The following is a 15,478-nucleotide window of genomic DNA, read 5'->3' on the forward strand; positions in this document are numbered from 1 at the left end:
TCATTTCCACTACCGCGATTCGTTTTTGCCGGGAACGCGAACGCGCGGCGGAGCGATATTTGCCGCGATTTTGCTATGCAGTGCATAGCATAGCAAAATCGCGGCCGCGAACGTCGGGGAATCGCCGGTAATTGCGATTCAGCAATCGCTAGCGTTCAGCGTGAACGCTAGCGATTGCTAGTGGAAAAGGGCCCTGAGAAGATATTTGCACTTTTATTTAGCTTTCCTGTATGACAAGACACAAACACCTAGCACTAGGGGAAGAGGGAAACAAAGATGAATGAGGAAGGGCTGGTGAACACCAAGAGTGCTTCTGAGCACTTTTCAAATCGACAGCGATTTGAAAAGCGCTAGGCTAATGTTACCCAATGAGGGCGTTCTCACAGCACTGTTGTGATTTTTTCAAAATCGAAACATGCTGCATGTAGCATTTTTGGAGCGATTCATTCAAAAATCACTCTGAAAATCGATTCACAAAATCACACTCGTAAATTGCTAGCGATTGCTGTTGCGATTTTGGCGTGCACTAGCCCAGTGAGAATAGGAGTGGAGAGAAATTGAGTATAGCCGGAGATGGAGCAGAGAGCTTATCTGTATTGCAATCACACAGAGACAATTTGCCTGTAATGTGACTCTTAACCCTGCCAATCTCTCACACAAATCAGGAAGCAGCCCTCCAGAAGTCTAGGAACTGTCAAAAACTTTTTAACCTGTTTAATACCTTATCCACACATGCAGTCATAACAATGGGGAGATACTAGACAGATTTCAGATTTTTTCCCATGAACCCTCCAGGCAAGCTCTACATCATGCTGTGTATATTTACTAGCTTGCCTGCCCTCTAATTGCACTTTTATCAGCTAGCCTAGGGTTTCACATTGCCTTACAACAAACCTAAATACACCAGGCACTGCACTGACCCTAAAGGCCCATACACACGTCGGATTTTTCCGAACGACGGGTCGTTTGAACGTTCCGTCATTCAGTCGTCCGCACGCCAAATCGGGCGTGTGTACAGACTGTCGTTCGGGTGGCTGTGCACACCAGCGGTTTGAGGTCTTTAGCAAACCGCAAATGTGCCTCCTGCTGCATGTTTGCGGTTTGCAGAAGCGTTTCTGCCTCAATGTAAAATATAGGAAAAACGCAAACCGCTCTGGAAAACACTAGATCAGAGCGGTTTTCCAGGAGTTTTTGTTACAGAAGCTGTTCAGTAACAGCTTTTACTGTAACAATATTTTTAATCTGCTACACAAAAACGCTCCCAAACGCTAGGCATGTTTAGAAAACGTCTCTAAATATGCCTAGAATTGCTCTGAAATCAGTTTCAAAAACCACTAGCGTTTTGACGATCTGCTAGCAGTTTTGGTGTGCACTGGGCCTCAATCACTGAATGAAAAGTGGCCTGAGGGGAAATCTTCCCCCTTCCCTGTCCCGAGTACATTTGAAATCGGCGCCGGTAGACTTGGGCGCAGGATACAGCGGTATATGGCTTATCCTGCTTCTGCACAAGTCCGGGCCGTTTTAATCACTATTCCCCCTCCAGGCCGCCATGGATAGTGGGGGTGTTCCAACATTTTAGCATACCCGACAGAATAGCATACACATGCTACTGAGCATGTGCAAAGTCATGCAGGGCATACATTAACCCCATAATACCCATCAGCAGCATTAACCTTTTCAACCCCAGTTAGCTGCCTGTGTGTTGATGTGCAATCTCCACTATCCAAGTGGACATAGAGTTAGAATAAAAAGTTGTCCGAGCGAAGCGAGGACCGAGCCCGCAGCCCAGCGAGCGGGCAAGGGGACACTGATTCTACTAACAAGGGGTATATCATTTTAAATGTATGCTATTCTGTCAATGTATGCTAGTTAGTTGGAACAGGGGGCATGAAATAATTCAGCTTCCAGCGATTGCTGGAGGCCGAATTATTATGTTTTTAAGCAACCTCGGCTCCGTCTTGTGACGGAGCCGACGTTACTCACTGAGCGCTTCAATAGGAGTGATTCCTATTGAAGTCTATGGAGGCGCCGGCTGCGCCCAAATCTAGCAGCGCTGAAAAGCACTGCTCCGCCTGTCCCAGCCTGATTCTGTGTGAGAATAGGGTTAGGTTGAGTTGCATTTTCTGAAACAAATATATTGAACTTCATAGTTAGGTTGCACTTTCTGATAGCTATACATATGAATTATTACAACCGGTTGCAAAATATTATAAAGTTGCAAACATTTTCTCCACACCACCCTCACCACACTGCTATCTGACCTCATGCTATGCAAGTATAAACAGTGAACGCCACACAATACCAATATAAGGAGGGGGAGTTTTGCCTCACCTGCGCTAAGCAGCACATCTTCCCTGGAGCTACAAAACAAACTACAAAAATATGTCTGCAGCGTGATTTTCCGTTACTTCCCTCCGCTAACCACAACAGCTCCTTGGTTACCGGTGTCCTGTCGATTCACAATTCCCATCAAGTTGTTCTACCATCATAACTGCGCACGCGCACAGCCCTTGTGCACATGCGCAGAACCACTCTGGCCAAATCACTCAATATCCATCCGCGGCTTATCGATCTGTGCCTGCCTTCGGGGGGATCCAAGCGTAGCAGAGCCAGAGAAAAGCCGCGTGGTGAACCAAGAGGCCAGGGAGTAGAGGAGAGAGCAGCGGCTGACAGCGGGCGGGGACTTGCTGCTGTTACAGCCGCCGGAGGGAGCGCTGATCTGTGGGCCGCTAGTCTGACTAGCGGCGCACAGAGCAGAGCTCCCTCCGCCGGCTGGAAGAACAGCGGCGAGTCCTCTCCCGCTGTCAGACGCTATACCGACAGTTAAAATACCGGAGGGGAGAGCCAGGAAGGGGGGCCCCAAGGTGAGGGAAGCGGGGGGAGACTTCCCCCCCCCCCTTCCCCCCCCCCTTCCCCACGCTGTTCACACCGCCCCCTTCACTGCGCTTCTCCCCTCCTGGGGGACACCTATATATCTAGCTACATATACTGGGGACACCTATAGACCTATCTACATATACACTTGGCTACATATACTGGGGACAGCTATACACCTGGCTACATATACTGGGGACACCTATACACCTGGCTACAAATACTATTGACATGTATAGACCTGGCTACATATACTGGGGGCACCTATAGACCTAGCTACATATACTGGGGACACCTATAGACCTAGCTACATATACTGGGGACACCTATACACCTGGCTACATATACTGAGGATACCTACACACCTGGCTGCATATACTGGGGACAGATACTTCTGGCTACATATACTGTGGACACCTATACACCTGGCTACATATACTGGGGACAGCTATACACCTGGCTGCATATACTGGGGACACCTATACACCTGGCTACATATACTGGGGGCACCATACACCTGGCTACATGTACTGGGGACAGCTATACACCTGGCTACATGTACTGCGGACAGCTATACACCTGGCTACATATACTGGGTACACCTATACACCTGGCTACATATACTGGGGACACCTATACACCTGGATAAATATACTGGGGACACCTATACACCTGGCTAAATATACTGGGAACACCTATACACCTGGCTACATATACTGGGGACACCTATACACCTGGCTACATATACTGGGGACACCTATACACCTGGCTACAAATACTGTTGACATGTATAGACCTGGCTACATATACTGGGGGCACCTATATACCTAGCTACATATACTGGGGACACCTATACACCTGGCTACATATACTGGGGATACCTATAGACCTAGCTACATATACTGGGGACACCTATACACCTGGCTACATATACTGAGGATACCTACACACCTGGCTGCATATACTGGGGACAGATACTTCTGGCTACATATACTGTGGACACCTATACACCTGGCTGCATATACTGGGGACAGCTATACACCTGGCTGCATATACTGGGGGCACCATACACCTGGCTACATATACTGGGGACAGCTATACACCTGGCTACATGTACTGCGGACAGCTATACACCTGGCTACATATACTGGGGACACCTATACACCTGGCTACATATACTGGGGACACCTATACACCTGGATAAATATACTGGGGACACCTATACACCTGGCTAAATATACTGGGAACACCTATACACCTGGCTACATATACTGGGGACACCTATACACCTGGCTACATATACTGGGGACACCTATACACCTGGCTACAAATACTGTTGACATGTATAGACCTTGGCTACATATACTGGGGGCACCTATATACCTAGCTACATATACTGGGGACACCTATACACCTGGCTACATATACTGGGGATACCTACAAACCTGGCTGCATATGCTGGGGACATATACACCTGGCTACATATACTGTGGACACCTATACACCTGGCTACATATACTGGGGACAGCTATACACCTGGCTACAAATACTGGGGACAGCTATACACCTGCCTACATATACTGGGGACACCTATACACCTGGCTACATATACTGGTGGCACCTACAAACCTGGCTGCATATACTGGGGACACCTACACGCCTGGCTACATATACTGGGGGCACCATACACCTGGCTACATATACTGGGTACACCTATACACCTGGCTACATATATTGGGGCACCTACAAACCTGGCTGCATATACTAGGGACATATACTGTGGACACCTATACACCTGGCTACATATACTGTGGACACCTATACACCTGGCTACATATACTGGGGACACCTATACACCTGGCTACATATACTGGGGACACCTATACACCTGGCTACATATATTGGGGCACCTACAAACCTGGCTGCATATACTAGGGACATATACTGTGGACACCTATACACCTGGCTACATATACTGTGGATACCTATACACCTGGCTACATATACTGGGGACATATACACCTGGCTACATATACTGGGGACATGTATAGACCTGGCTACCTATTCCTGGGACACCTATAGACCTGGTTATCTATTTGGGTGACACCTATAGACCTGGCTACTTATACTGGGGACACCTATAGACCGGTTTACTTCCACTGGGGATACCTTTAGACCTGGTTACCTATACTGGGGGCACCTATTTTGGGGAACTACTGCCAGAGTAACTATTTTCTGGGGTACCGCTGCTGCCAGATTAACTACTTGAGGACCGTGGTGTTAAACCCCCCTAGTGACCAGGACATTTTTTTTTATAAATATGGCCACTGCAGCTTTAAGGCCTAGCTGCAGGGCCGGACAACTCAGCACACACGTGATTCCACCCCCTTTTCCCCCCACCAAAAGAGCTCTCTGTTGGTGGGGTCTGATCGCCCTCCAGTTGTTGTTGTTTTTTTTACATAAATATATTTTTATTTTTTTTTATTAAAATGTGCATTTTTTTTTATTATTCCCCCTAACTCCCTCCCCTTACCAGCCAATCAGCGTGATCGCTGTCATAGGCTTCAGCCGATCACTCCCCGGCCTATGGAGGGGACAGCCGTGTCACACGGCTGTCCCTTGTACAGTGCTGCTGCTGATCGCAGCGCTGTAGGGGGTAATTAGATGGCGGTTTCGCCGTCTAACAGTCTCCCGAGCAACTATTGCCTCTCAGAGACTGAAGGGTGCAGCGTGTGCGCGATCTCCTGCTAGCCCCATGGACAGCCGTTCACACCAATCAGCGTGGAGCGGTCCTGGGGCTGCCGCACTGCTCACGCTAATTGGTGTGGAGCAGTCGACAAGTAGTTAAGTGTATTTTGGGGAACAGCTGCCAGATTATGTGTATTTTTGGGGAACCGCTGCCAGATTGTGTATGTTGGGGAACAGCTGCTTCCAGATTATATAGCTCGCAACCTACCCTGCGGCACCACCGGTACCTGGCTATCTATACTGGACCACTTATAGTTTGCTACCTACACTGGGGGCACCTGTACCTCTTTAACGGTTACCTATACTTGGGGCAACTATGACTTGGAACCTATACCTGGATACCTCTATGGGAGGCACCTATACCTGGCTTGGACAGGCAACAAGAGTTGACTCTGAGGGACAAAAGAGGCATGGAGGAACAGAGGGGAAGAAAAGAGGCACAGTAAAAAAAAAAGGAGATGATATGGGGATGAGGTGACCATGACAGTTCCTAGGCTAAATTGCACCCAGTGCGAGGATGTAAAAATTGTGCACCCCCCTCTGTGGAGGCAGGTATAGGTGCCCGCAATATAGGTTAGCCAGGTGTAGTTGCACCCAGCTATAGGTCCCCCCAGTATAGGTAGTCAGTATAATTGCCCCCAGTATAGGTTAGCACACACAAACTCTGATCTGGCCCCCCTGATCGCCCACAGCACCCCCCAGACCCCCCCTGATCACCCCCTTAGACCCCTATTTGCACCCAATCAACCCCCTAATCACCCATCAATCACTCCCTGTCACTATCTATCAACGCTATGTTTTAGATTAGGCCCTAAACTGCCCCCCTGGGGGCTCCTGATCACACCCCACACACTTTTAGATCCTTCCCAGATCCCCCCTCCCCCGTGTACTGTATACATCTATCCTCCCCTGTAATCACCCTTTGATCACCTATCAATCACCCTCAGACCCCCCCCCCCCCTATCACCTCCCCAGTTCATTATTTACATCTGTTCTCCCCTCTAATCACCCACTGATCACCCATCAATCACCCCCTGTCACTGCAAGCCATCAGATCAGACCCTAATCTGTCCCTTGCGGGCACCTAATTACCCGCCCACACCCTCAGATCACCCTCAGACCCCCCCCCCCCCCCCGATCACCTCCCCAGTGCATTGCTTGCATCTATTCCCCCTCTTATCACACCCTGAGACACCCATCAATCACCTCCTGTCACCACCTGTCATCCCCTAGCACACCTACCCATCAGATCAGGCCCTAATTTGCCCCGTGTGGGCTCCTGATCACTCGGCCAAACCCTCAGACTCCCTTCCGATCACCTCCCCAGTGCATTGATTGCATCTATTCTCCCCTCTAATCACCCTCTGAGACACCCATCAATCACCTCTTGTCACTCCCTAGCACTCCTATCCATCAGATCAGGCCCTAATCTGCCCCCCTGCGGGCTTCTGATCATCCGGCCAAACCCTCACCCGCCCCACCGCAGTGACAAAAATTTTTTTTTCTGATTACTGCTGGTCTCTACGACTTAATTGTGGCTGAGACCAACCATTATGGCACACAATACGCAACCGCCAATCCAAGAAGCTACCATGCCCAGCCTTTTTGGTGGAAACCACTCCAAGTTTCCGAACTTAACATTTTTTGGGGCCTTCTCCTTAAAGAGAACCCGAGGTGGGATTTCATTATGTTAGTGGGGCACAGAGGCTGGTTGTGCACACTAACACCAGCCTCTGTTCCCCCATGGTGTGCCTCCATGTTCAGAAGGTTGACAGCCGAGGGAAGGAAACTGTTCTTATCTTGAGGTCCTGGTGAAGATGGATTGGAATCGGGGCCTTTGTCTCGAGGGAAGCTGACTAAAGAAGCGGTAGCCTGGGTGTGAGGGGTCGTTGGTGATCTTTAAAGCTCTGGAGTTCAGCCTAGAGTGGTAGAGGAGGTGTAGAGTGGGAAGGGCAGGGGCGAAGCAATAGAGGTCGCATTCGCGACGGGGCCCGCCGCCTGAAGCCTTGAGGGGGGGCCCGGCCGCCGGGCCCCCCCCCCCTCCCTGTTTGCATAATGTAACTTTTTTTGCGAGGACGAGCCGGAGTGCATCTCTCTCTCTCCCTCGGTTCCGCCTCCCTCCTCCCCAGCGTCAGCAGCAGACAGCACAGCAGTGATTAGCGGTGGAGCCAGGCAGGGCTGAGCTTGGGTGGGTGCATTGCTGCCCGGCCGCCGCTCCTTCCCAACCCTCCCTTCCTCCCTCTCTAGCCGCCGGCGCCGCGTCAGGTCAGACCTCGATCAGGCGGCGACCAACAGTGCGGGCGCTAGGACCTAGCACCCGCACTGATATGCGGAAGTGACATCACTTCCGCATATAGAGCGGGTGTGTCCGGCGCCTGTTCTGGTCGGGTCGCCCGCTGATGCTGAGGTCTGGGCCGTCTGGCTGCTGCTGCAGGTGAGGGGGGAGCAGCGGCGGCGGGCTCCTGTCACTCACTAACTAAAGGGGGTCACTCACTACCTAAACGGGGTCACTATACCTGGCTGCATATACTGGGGACATATACCTCCTGGCTACATATACTGGGGACATATACCCCCTGGCTGCATATACTGGGGACATATACCCCCTGGCTGCATATACTGGGGACATATACCTCCTGGCTGCATATACTGGGGACATATACCCCCTGGCTGCATATACTGGGGACATATACCCCCTGGCTGCATATACTGGGGACATATACCCCCTGGCTGCATATACTGGGGACATATACCCCCTGGCTGCATATACTGGGGACATATACCCCCTGGCTGCATATACTGGGGACATATACCCCCTGGCTGCATATACTGGGGACATATACCCCCTGGCTGCATATACTGGGGACATATACCCCCTGGCTGCATATACTGGGGACATATACCCCCTGGCTGCATATACTGGGGACATATACCCCCTGGCTGCATATACTGGGGACATATACCCTCTGGCTGCATATACTGGGGACAAATACCCCCTGGCTGCATATACTGGGGACATATACCCCCTGGCTGCATATACTAGGGACATATACCCCCTGGCTACATCTACTGGGGACATATACCCCCTGGCTGCATATACTGGGGACATATACCCCTGCCTACATATACTGGGGACATATACCCCTGCCTACATATACTGGGGACATATACCCCCTGGCTGCATATACTGGGGACATATACCCCCTGGCTGCATATACTGGGGACATATACCCCCTGGCTGCATATACTGGGGACATATACCCCCTGGCTGCATATACTGGGGACATATACCCCCTGGCTGCATATACTGGGGACATATACCCCCTGGCTGCATATACTGGGGACATATACCCCCTGGCTGCATATACTGGGGACATATACCCCCTGGCTGCATATACTGGGGACATATACCCCCTGGCTGCATATACTGTGGACATATACCCCCTGGCTGCATATACTGGGGACATATACCCCCTGGCTACATCTACTGGGGACATATACCCCCTGGCTGCATCTACTGGGGACATATACCCCTGCCTACATATACTGGGGACATATACCCCTGCCTACATATACTGGGGACATATACCCCTGCCTACATATACTGGGGACATATACCCCTGCCTACATATACTGGGGACATTTACCCCCTGGCTGCATATACTGGGGACATTTACTCCCTGGCTGCATATACTGGGGACATATACCCCCTGGCTGCATATACTGGGGACATATACCCCCTGGCTACATATACTGGGGACATATACCCCCTGGCTACATAAACTGGGGACATATACCCCCTGGCTACATATACTGGGGACATATACCCCCTGGCTACATATACTGGGGACATATACCCCCTGGCTACATATACTGGGGACATATACCCCCTGGCTACATATACTGGGACATATACCCCTGCCTACGTATACTGGGGACATATACAGCTGCCTACATATAATGGGCACATATATCCCTGGCTACATATACTGGCGACACTGGCTGTTTGTCATTATGTGCATTTGCTGGTGAAAAGCGGTCTCTTGTTATGTGCATTTACTGGTGAAAAGCGGTCTCTTGTTATGTGCATTTACTGGTGAAAAGCGGTCTCTTATTATGTGTATTTACTGGTGAAAAAAACGGTCTCTTATGTGCATTTACTGGTGAAAAGCTGTCTCTTATGTGCATTTACTGGTGAAAAACTGTCTCTTATTATGTGCATTTACTGTGGAAAAGCTGTCTCTCATTATGTGCATTTACTGGTGAAACGCTGTCTCTTATGTGCAATTAGTGGGGAAATTTTGTCAGTAAAAATCTTTTGTCAGTGAATTTTTAGGTATTTGTCAGTAAAAAATAACGTGAAAGGTTGGCAACACTGGCAGGCTGCGCGGCGCAACGGTAAAGATACAGGCAGCCCACCTCACGCTTGGGCTTGGCGGGGGGAGGAGCCGAAGACAGCGAGCGAGAGTAGGGTGGCCGCAGGCAGCCATAAATACGCAGTGTGTGACTGCGTCGCACTCGCAGAGCCTCTCAGCCTGAGTCAGTCCAGAGACTAGCAGACTCGCAGGCAGCCAAAGCCAGCCAGGAGCAAGCCCATGAAAGAGGGGTAGGAATGGGGTATCACATGCATGCGTAAAGAGGTAGGTGTGGGTGTGATTAGGCAGGACATGGGTGTGGTTATGTGGTTGGGCACGGTTAATTTAACCACTCCCATAGGCGCCAGAGAAAATCTTGCACCCAGGTGCCAGGCACCCCAGGCTCACCCCTGGAGCCAGGCGAGTCTGGCGAGATGAGTCATGTCACTGTCTGTGACTATGACGTCACTCGCTCTCTCCCCTGGTGCTGGCTGGCCTCTAGCCTCTCCAGCTTCAACTGCACGGGGCAGAGCAGGCAAAGTTCCAGGAGGAGGAGGTCGGGTGCACCGTTAGTAGAGGCAGCAGGAGTGAGTGCCGTTGTTCTGTATGTTGAGATGTTGGATTGCTGTCCGTGCCTCTGTGGTCTGCAGGTCACAGACCATTGATCTAAGGAATGCACATACAGTGATTAGTCAGGTCCGTCAGAGGCTGGCCAGGTGAGTGAATTTTTTTTATTTGTACAGGTTTATTTTCTGGTGACTGCCCCCACATAACGATTATTTTCTGGTGACTGCCCCCACATAACGATTATTTTCTGGTGACTGCCCCCACATAACGATTATTTTCTGGTGACTGCCCCACATAACGATTATTTTCTGGTGACTGCCCCCATATAACGATTATTTTCTGGTGACTGCCCCCATATAACGATTATTTTCTGGTGACTGCCCCCACATAACGATTATTTTCTGGTGACTGTCCCCACATAACGATTATTTTCTGGTGAATTCCCCCACATTGCGTTTATTTTCTGGTGAATTCCCCCACATTGCGTTTATTTTCTGGTGAAAGCTCCCACATTGTGTTTATTTTCTGGTGAAAGCTCCCACATTGCGTTTATTTTCTGGTGAATGCTCCCACATTGCATTTATTTTCTGGTGAATGCTGCGCACATGATTATTTTCTGGTGACTGCTCCCCATATTGCGATTATTTTCTGGTGAATGCTCCCACATTGTGATTATTTTCTGGTAAATACTCCCACATTGCGATTATTTTCTGGTGAATGCTGCCAGGGCTGTGGAGTCCTGGAGTCGGAGTCATGGAGTCGGGCAATTTTGGGTGCCTGGAGTAGGAGTCGGGAAAAAATGCACCGACTACGACTCCTTCTGCTATGAGTCCTGGTAATTCAGCCAGTCAGCGCTGTCCGGCCGCATGCCGCTCCCACAGCCAGGAACATAATGCTCCTGCGCAATAGTGCTGCACAGGTGTAGTATGCTCCTGGCGGCGGAGTGTGTGCATGCGCACTACGCCCGACTGGCTCAACTACCTGGACTCATAGCAGAAGATCCAGGTGGTGGAGAAGGGCAACGAGGGACTGATTATCCTGAAGGCGGCTGGAGGAAGCCCCAGGTATGTATAAAACTTTAATTTCATCTGTCTCAGGTTTACTTTGTTACACAGTAGTACTATACTCTACATATGCCTCCCCACAGAGCTGCAGGGAATCCACTGAGAATGTTGTGCACATTGAACACAGAGGTGTTGTCTGTCACCCATAAAACTTGTTCAGATTGTGCATGAAGAATGTGTAATAGAGGAAGAATCTCCTCATTCCCCTGCAGAGTACCTGCACATCATTCTTACATGTACCCACACTTACATTGCCTAGGGCCTGATAGATGTTCTTTGTTCCGGTTTGTACCTTTTTACAAGTACTCTTACCAAGGACTAGTTTTAGTCTAAAGGGAATAAATATAGTAGTCTACATATCCTTCTCACTTCAGTTGTCGTGTAAAATTCCTAAGCGTTGGCAGTTAAGAGACGAATTTCATGTTACATACTTTTAATCAACAAAATTGTAATATGCAAATTAGAGGAGTCGGAGTCGAGGAGTCGGAGTCAGTGGAATCCTAAACTGAGGAGTCGGAGTCGGTGGATTTTTGGACCGACTCCACAGCCCTGAATGCTGCGCACATAACGATTATTTTCTGGTGAATGCTGCGCACATAACAATTTTCTGGTGAATGCTGCGCACATAACAATTATTATCTGGTGAATGCTGCGCACATAATAATTATTATCTGGTGAATGCTGCGCACATAACGATTTTCTGGTGAATGCTGCGCACATAATTATCGGGTGAATGCTGCTCACATAACGATTATTTTCCTTCAGACTGGCATCTTGCTACTAATTTCCCTATTTCCTCTGGGTGCTGCGTATGTTTGCAAATTGAACGTGGCAGCCATGCTGCTGGAAAGCGGAATTGATATAGCCATGCCATGCACAGCTATGGGGATTTGGATATGTGTGTGCTTGGGGTGTTGCGAGGGGGGGGGGCCCACATCCAGATTCCGCATCGGGGCCCAGAGGTTTCTAGCTACGCCACTGGGGAAGGGATCTCCCAATGATCTTCTCCGCTGATCTAATGACCCTCTGCAGTTTGAGCCTGTCGCTGGCGGAGGAGCTGGCGTACCACACCAGGATGGACGAGCATAGGACAGATTCGATTGTGGCGGAGTAGAAGTGTGTGAGAAGCTTTTGGGCCATTCCTGCACTTCAGTGCCAATACAACCTGTCATCTAAGAGGCCACCCTGCTTATGACCGGTTCCACAAAATTCGGCCCCTCATAGACCACCTGCCATCAATATTTGCAGATGCTTATACCCCTGAACAGTCATTTTGAGGCATTTCGTTTCCAGACAACTCCTCACGGTTTAGGGCCCCTAAAATGCCAGGGCAGTATAGGAACCCCACAAGTGACCCCATTTTAGAAAGAAGACACCCCAAGGTATTCCGTTAGGTGTATGATGAGTTCATAGATGATTTTATTTTTTGTCACAAGTTAGTGGAAAATGACACTTTGTGAAAAAAAACAATACAAATCAATTTCCGCTAACTTGTGACAAAAAATAAAATCTTCTATGAACTCACCATACACCTAACGGAATACCTTGGGGCGTCTTCTTTCTTAAATGGGGTCACTATACTGCCCTGGCATTTTAGGGGCCCTAAACAGTGAGGAGTAGCGTATTTTTCGGACTATAAGACGCTCCGGACTATAAGACGCACACAGGTTTAGAAGGCAAAAGTGAGGGGAAAAATAAATATACTGGTGCATCTATGGTCCAAGGGCGTCTTGTAGATGTTTTCCCCCCAATTATGGTGTCCTTCTCCCATCCCCCTTTGTGTCCACCTCCCGTTCCCCTTTGTGGCTCCTTGTGTCCTCCCTCTGTGGCTCATCCTGTCCCCCTTTGTGACCTCTTCCCATCCCCCTTTGTGCCTCCCTCCTGCCCCCCTCGCGTCCTCCTGTCCCCCCTTGTGTCCTCTTCCTGTCCCCCCTTGTGTTCTCCTTGTGCCCCCATGTATCCTCCTGTGCCACCTTGTGTCCTCCTCCTTTCCCCTCTTGTGGCCTCCTCATTCCCCTTCTCCCTCCCCCTTGTGTCCTCCTCCTGTGTCCTCATGTCTACCTCCTGTGCCCAGTGTCCTTCTGCCCCATGTCCTCCTCCTGTCCTCCATGCCCTTCTCCTGCCCCATGTCCTCCTCCTGTCCTCCCCCCCCCCCCCCCTCCTGATGCTCTCTGTGTTCCTGGTGTCCGACTCCCATATCTTTCAGCAGTCTTCCGCTCCCCCGTAAGGTAATTAAGCTGCGGCAACTGCTCCGGGCATCACTTACCACGTGTTGCAGACCGCAAGATTTCCTCTAGTGCTGGCCGCGTCTGTAATGACGCGACCAGGAAGTACCGGCGGCTAGGCGGCTGATCTCGCGGTCTGCAAGCACGTGGTGAGTGATGTCCGAAGCAGTTGCCGCAGCTTAATTACCTTACAGGGGAGCGGAAGACTGCTGCAAGATATCGGAGACGGACGCCAGGAACACAGAGGACCCCAGGCAGCTGATCAACGCGGGCATCAGGTTAGGTGAGTGATACCCACAGCTCTACACAGTAAAATATAGAGTTTGGGATATACTCGCCATATAAGACTACCCCCCTCTTCGATCGTACACCAAATAAAAATTAAAAAAACATGTACTGGTGCTATGTATGAACAGATACTGGTGCTGTACTGTATGTGGTACCCAGTATATAAAACAGTATATAGGCGATTGACTGGTTGGATTGGTAAACTTTCCCTCTCCCTAAGTGGATTGGTCAGCTCTCCTTGTTTGTTTATCAGAGCGGTATGGGAGAATAGATTGCGCTGTGCCCATAAAACACGCCTCTTTCACCCTTCTGGCCCGCCTTTGTATCCTCCTCCTCTGCCTCTCAGATCTCGCACATGTGCGCCTGCGCTGCCTCACTACAGTCCTCAGCAGCGTACACCTGGCATCAATGACACCCGGCGTATAAGACGACCCCTGACTTTTCAGAGGATTTTCAAGGTTTAAAAAGTCTTATATGCCAGAGTATACTGTACCTGGGGTTTCCTCCAGCACCATGGGCACGGATCACTCCCACGCCGCCATCTCCTCCAGTCACGGCCAGTCTGACGAAAGTGAAGTGCGCTCTTTACATATCTCTCCAGCAGCCGCTGGAGAGATATGTAAAGAGTGCACTTCCACTTTGAAGCAGTAAATTCAGATGAAGTACATTTTATATACACATTTATATATCAACTAGTGACCTTAGCTCGTTTAAAAACGGGCTAGGTCCGTCGGCGCTGCCTAACGCACGCGCACCCGCCTGTCCACCGCGCATGCACGCCCACTCACTGCGCGCGGCTGGCTGCCCCCTGGCTGTCCTGCTCCCTGTCCAAAGGGTTTCCCTGCGGCACATGCGCAGTAGCGCAATAGCAGGGACACACACACGGACAACGGGACGCAAAGACACAGGGTGTTTTATTATAGAGGATTGTCAATATATCATACCTGATCAAATAAACCTTGAGGTAGTACATCCTGATGAAGTAGGATATCTAGACACATTAACATATCGATTGTCATGTTAACCTACCTGTAGCTTTTATACCCAGAAAGTATGAAAACTAGATGAAGTAGGATGTCTAGACACATTTATATATCAATTGTCAATATATCAAACCTGATAAAATATACATAGGGTAGTTTATCCTGATAAGGTAGGATATCTAGACACATTAACATATCGATTGTCAAGTTAGCCTACCTGAAAATGTATGCCTATATAGTAGTAAATCTAGATGTCGTAGGTTATCTAGACACATTTATATATCAATTGTCTATACAGTATATCCTACCTGAAACAGAAATAAAATAGTAGTATATCCTGATGAAGTAGGATATCTAGACATATTAACAAGTCG

The 15,478-nt window shown here is 49.6% G+C and overlaps 1 protein-coding gene across 5 annotated transcripts in view; it reads right to left on the reverse strand.

Moving 5' to 3' along the window:
* AHI1 (Abelson helper integration site 1) overlaps positions 1–2,528 on the reverse strand; it is a 359,799-nt gene extending 357,271 nt beyond the window's left edge. For 3 of the 5 annotated variants that reach the window (XM_068231620.1, XM_068231621.1, XM_068231622.1), the window contains exon 1: positions 2,332–2,528. The gene's annotated coding sequence lies outside the window, so the exon portion shown is untranslated. The remainder of the gene's footprint in view (positions 1–2,331) is intronic. The other 2 variants (XM_068231623.1, XM_068231624.1) reach the window with 2 other exon arrangements.
* Positions 2,529–15,478: the final 12,950 nt, after the last annotated feature.

This window comes from Hyperolius riggenbachi, chromosome 4 (genome assembly GCF_040937935.1).
Source record: "Hyperolius riggenbachi isolate aHypRig1 chromosome 4, aHypRig1.pri, whole genome shotgun sequence".
In the NCBI taxonomy this organism is placed as follows: domain Eukaryota; kingdom Metazoa; phylum Chordata; class Amphibia; order Anura; family Hyperoliidae; genus Hyperolius; species Hyperolius riggenbachi.